This window comes from Protopterus annectens, chromosome 1.part2, assembly GCF_019279795.1.
Source record: "Protopterus annectens isolate FY-2018-M chromosome 1.part2, PAN1.0, whole genome shotgun sequence".
NCBI classification, from domain to species: Eukaryota; Metazoa; Chordata; order Ceratodontiformes; family Protopteridae; genus Protopterus; species Protopterus annectens.
The window spans coordinates 490,238,746-490,244,745 of record NC_056727.1 but is presented as its reverse complement, the minus strand read 5'-3'; positions in this window follow the sequence as shown (position 1 = coordinate 490,244,745).

The following is a 6,000-nucleotide window of genomic DNA, read 5'->3' as shown; positions in this document are numbered from 1 at the left end:
AGTTTTCTCAGCATGGAAATAAAGGCATTAGCCCTTTCACCAACATTGTGTATGTTCAGATATCACTTCGGCTAACCCAAATCACACACCCTCCATATATTACAGCATCAAAGGAACTACAAGAAATTCACCACTTCCAGGAATCTTGTGACTATTGTAGATCAGAGTGTGTGATATACCTTTAAGAAGCATTCCAGTCAGTGGTAACATGCATACAAGTACTGAGCACGTGCAAGCAAGAGTGCCATTTTGAGTGAACAGCCAGAGTGAAAGCATGTATGTGTGTAGTAGTCAGTCAGTTTGTTTACGTTTAATGTTCCTGGCATCCATCCTGATGTTTATGTGTAATAAACTACTTAAAACACCCAAGCCTCATTGTCTTATTGAGATACACTAGACGAGTGACATGGTGCCAGAAGTGGGATACAGAGTCAAAACCATGAGGCATGCAGTTAGAAATGGAGGAATATACGGAAGTGGATCATCTGAAGCTCAAACAACTCGTAAACAGGTCAGAAATTACTTCCAAGTACTAAAACTTGCTTAAATAATTTTTTCGCAATGAATATAAAACAAAGTATTCAAAAAGCTCAAAACAAATTTTTAATTAAACGAAATGTCCGAAACTGCGACATATTGATAAAAATATTCAAAATATTTATAAAAACATTTGAAACAATATCTGAATTACATAAAATGTATAAAAAGGGAAAATGGCTGTACTTTATCTCAGTGTACTACTTTGTCTTATTAACTAAAGCTGTTCAAAGTATCTGAAGTGTGCAAATATTTCGAAGAGATTACTGTGCATTTGAAGATTACTACAACTGGTGTGTGTGCATGTTTGTACATAATTACAAGGGCCAGGATTGCATTGTGTTTAAACTGTCATTTGTTGGCATGATAGAAGGATTTTGCAGACCAAATCCGCTTGTGCAGACCAAATCCGCTTGTGTTTAATAACATTATTGCAGAAAATTGGAGAGTGTTTGAGCAGGAATACAATATTTTAATAGAGGCTGCCTTTTCTGACAAAGACACATACACAAAGGCATTTATTCTGCTTAATTTAGCTGAATCAGAAGCCATTGAAAGCGTTCATTTTTGTATGCACCTGCTGTATTTGCAGGGGAGGGGGAAGACCACCATATTGTGGTACCAGCTGAAACGTGGGAGACACTGAATACTTAAAATGTAAATTTAGAGAAATGTGTAACTCCCCAAACGAGTGTTACAATGGACGGGCACTTATTTTACAGTAGAGTTCAAAAGCCTGGTGAAACATTTGCAGCATATATAACCAACTTGAGAAATAAGGCTAAAACGTGCAGATTTGGTGGTATAAAGGATGAATTAATAAAAGACAGGCCAGTGAGAAAGATTTTGCTTCAAGACGGTGCTCTGTCTCATCAGGTGGGTGGCCTACTGGTTCTCCGATAGGATCCACAAGGTCAGAATAGGTACCTCTGCCTCCAGTATCTGACCTGTCACTAGTGGTGTTGCTCAGGGATCTGTCCTGGGACCCCTTCTGTTTGACATCTACTTCTCAGAGGTCCAGGCAAAGATAAAAGGCCTGTGGCTGACCAAGTTTGTGGACGACTGTAAGTTGGGTGCTGTCATTGACTCCCCAAATGATGTTAACATACTACAAGAGGGTCTCAGCAACAAATGACTAGTGCCAAAGTCATGTCCTTAAGTTAAATGCAAAAAAATGTATTATCATACCATTCAGCAAAAACACGGCCCCTACTGATTACCACATAGATGGCAACCTCCTAAGCACTCAACCAGTGGTGAAAGACCTGGGTACACAGGTTGACAACAATCTCACATTCAACCATCATGTAGCAGCAGTGGTCAGAAAAGCCTTTTACTTGGTTCATCTCATAAGTTAAAGAGATTACATCCAGAAAACAGAGTTTATTACCTCTCTGTACTCCTCCCTAATTAGGCCAATAATTGAGTACAGTGCCCCTATTGGTATGTACCTCTCCAAACACCTGCATCAGCTGGAAAGGACACAGAAATACCTCACAAAGAGAATCCATGGTATCCAACACCTGTCCTATGTGGACAGGCTCAGATCACTATCACTCTACTCGGTATTGTAGAGATTGCTCAGAGGTGATCTGTGTCTCACCCACAAGACAATCTCAGACCCTGCCCAAGTAGACATGGCCCTTATCCATAAGTTTAACTCCTCATGCATTACCCAATCGAAAGGCATAAATCTAATATGTGACATTAACAAAACATGCTGGAGAGACAGGTTTGTCTCCCAGAGGCTGCCCTGTCTCTGGAATAGACTCCTCATACACTTCAAACAGAGTACATCGCTGACCTGTCTTCAAGCTTAGCCTTGATAAGTGGATGGGAAACCACAAATTTGTCACAGGGGTTCCACCTCTGTCCCTCATTGATGAGGGTGACGAATGCTGACTGAGGTTTCCCTTTTGTGGATAAACTCTTGGCTAGGCTTATAAGGGCCCCAGGGCCATTAGCCTAGTAACCTCCTCTGACCCTAGATCCTATGATTTAACATTAAACAAGGCCATTGAGATTTGTTCGATATATGAGCTTGCAGAAAGGCACAGAAATGTACTTACAAATGGGAAAAGCATACACATGGCTTCTTCTAAAGCCAATGTAGAGTGTATGCAGCATGAAGTTAAAAGATACAGACCTAAGGGCGTGGGTCCTGTGGAACACGGGGCAACTTCAGTAAAGTCTAGGGCACATGCAGCAAGGCACAGGTGTGACTCAGCAAAACCTGTAGCAAGCCTCATAATCAACTGTCATAATTGTGGTGATAACCATGAACCCAAACGAGAAGAGTGCTTAGCTTTTGGTCAGCAGTGCCATTCTTGTAAAAAGTGGAATAATTTCAAAAGGTTTTGTAAATCAAATAAGGCACATTCATTTATTAAAAGAGAGTACTCAAAGAGGCATGTTGATCAATTAGAAATCTGCGACCCTACTTTTTATGCTGATGGTGTGTCTGTGCTTGGTGAAACTGTCAGTGCAGTAGATTTATGGGCAAGGAATGAGATCTTTTGTACTGTTTGGGAGTCCTGTAGGGCTCAATGTAGATACTGTTTCAAAGTGCAATGTTATGTCAGCAGAAACATTTACTAGAGTAAGAGCTGCAGAACAACTTGATTTGGAAAAGTGTGTGAAGCTTGTTGCTTATGGTGATGAAGAGATTCAAACAAAAGGCTCAGTAGTGCTTTCATATTACTCTGCTGGGAACAGCTATGACTTGCAGTTTTACATAGTCAAGAGACAAGTGCAGTCGTTATGCTTTCATTTAACAAAGAAGTTCACCATGTAAGCTTGAATGAGAACAGCTCAAATTTCGCTGAAACTATTTTTTTTTTTTTTGAGTATGCTGATATTTTTTTATCCAAACAAGGCAAACTCCCAGTTGTGTACTCCATGAAGTTAGACCCAGAGGTTAGCCCAGTTATCAGACCAGCACGGAAAATTCCAGTAGCTATGCAGAGCAGTCAAAGCCGAGCTGATTAGAATGGTGCAGCTAGGTGTAATTTGTCCAGTAGAAGAACCAACTGAATGGGTATCTTCCATGGTAGTAGCTCATAAGAAAAGCTCAGATGATATCAGAATATGTATTGATCCAAGAGATTTGAACAAAGCATTAAAAAGACCTCATCATCCTATGTGCACAGTCAAGGAAGTTGCTGCCCTCATGCCAAATGCCGGTGTTTTTTTTTTCTGTCTTGGATGCAAAAAGTTCATTTTGGCAAATTTTGCTTGATTGAAATTCTTCATTGCTAACCACATTCAGTATGCCATTCAGAAGGTACAGATTTCTGAGAATGCCATTTGGAATAAATTCTGCCAGTGAAGTCTTTCAGCATGCAACAGAACAATTTGTTTTCTGGCTATCCACGTGCTATAATAGCAGATGATATTCTTGTAGGAGGCAATGGTGAAGCTGAACATGATAGAAACCTCAAGAAAGTTCTGGAAAGAGCTTGTGAAGTGAATGTTAAGCTGAATGCTCAGAAATGTAAATTCAGGCTACAAGAAGTTACTTATGTTGGTCATTTGTTTACCAATTCAGACTTATGACCAGATCCTTCCAGCAAATAGCAGTTCTTGAAATGTTAGCTCCAGACAATGTCCAAGCCTTACAGTGTTTGCTTAGCATGGTTAACTATTTAGGCAAGTTTGTTCCACACTTGAGCAAACTTTCAGCACTGCTAAGAGAGCCAACATGCAAAGATATAACCTGGTCCTTTTCAGAAGACCACCAAAGGGTATTTGATGTCCTGAAACAGAAAATTGCCAGACCACCCATTCTGCACTACTGTGATCTTCACACACCAGTAACTCTTTCCTGTGGTGCTTCTGATTTTGGTCTTGATGCAGTCATTCTTCAAAAGGGTAGACTAGTAGCCTATGCATCGAGAACTCTTACCCAAACCGAGGTGCAGTATGTCCAGATTGAGAAAGAACTCTTGGCAATCGTGTTTGCATGTTCGAAGTTCCATGATTATATTTACGGCTGACCTATCCGGATTGAAACTAACTACCAGCCTCTAGTCACTATTTTGAGAAAGCCTATGCACACTGCTCCTGTGAGATTGCAATGCATGATGCTCAAATTGCAAAAGTACAATTTCAATCTTGTTTACACAAAAGGCAAACTTCTTTATCTTGCTGATACCTATCCCGATCACCCAGAAAAAACAAGAAACAGCATGAGAATGAGAAAACAGATTTTGAAGTCATGGAAGTGAAAAAGTTTTCTTTCACAAGTCTTGGTGAGGTTAGAACTCACACAGCTTCAGATCCAATTCTTCCGAAGTTCAACCTGTTTATCAGTCGAGGATGGCCTTCAAAACAATATTGTTTACCAGTACATGTGCAACAGCATTTTCCATACAGAGATTATTGCTTTTAACTGACAATGGTATTATCTTGAAAGGTCCAAAAGTGATTGTTCCAAAATCCTGACAACAATAGTACATTAAGATCTTGCATCGTGGCCACCCAGGAACTGATTCTACCAAAAGAAGGGCAAGAGAACTAGTATTTTGGCCTTCTATGTCAAAAAATATTGATAAAGTACTTTCATCTTGTCCTGTATGTAATCGTACCAAACAGCATTAACAAAAAGAACCGCTATTAAGCCAGATTCCTCAACTACTTTGGTTTATAGTAGGCACAGATATCTTTGAATGGAATGGTCACCATTACTTGGTGTTAGTAGAGTCTTACTCTAATTGTTTCGAGATTGACCTACTTCTTAACCTAGCCTGACATCCAATACTATCATTACTGAGTTGAATGATATAACCTGGCCCTTTTCAGAACACCACCATGGTAGTCCACACAGAGTTATTTCTGACAATGGTGCACAGTTTACAAGTCAGCAGTTCCAAGAAATTTGTTGAAATGTGGGGTCCAATTAATCTGTACATCCCCCAGTATTCCCACATCTTGCTAAATCAGGATTACTTCTCATATATTTTTTTATATGCATGCTTTGTATCTTCTTAGTTCCCAGATAAAACTAAGTCCATTTAAAAGGAATGGGATGAAATCCCAGCTCCACCCTCCACTATTTTTTTCTAAAAAGTCCCCTGAATTAATAATGTTGCCGGGAACCCATCCCCATGACTCAAGCAGACAGTTCCCTGTGAATGTAGTGAGTCACTGATATTTTGGTATTCCATTCCTTCACCATCAGTGGCCTCGGTGCTCCTTCAAGGCCACTCTTTTGTCCCCAGTCAGTCTTAGTCTCTGCCACATACATATATACATGGCCTAACCCAATAAGTACCTGCTTCTCCAAAAGTATCACAGGGCAGGCATGTTCACCACTAATAGGCTGTAGCAATTAGGACCCCCTAAAGCTATTTTAGAAAGCATGTAAATAGGCCAATGTAACACAGAAGCCCCCTTTGCCTCTATTAATCACCTCTGACCATATCGCCCTGATGTCCATGAAACTCTTAAGAGTTCCTTTTGATA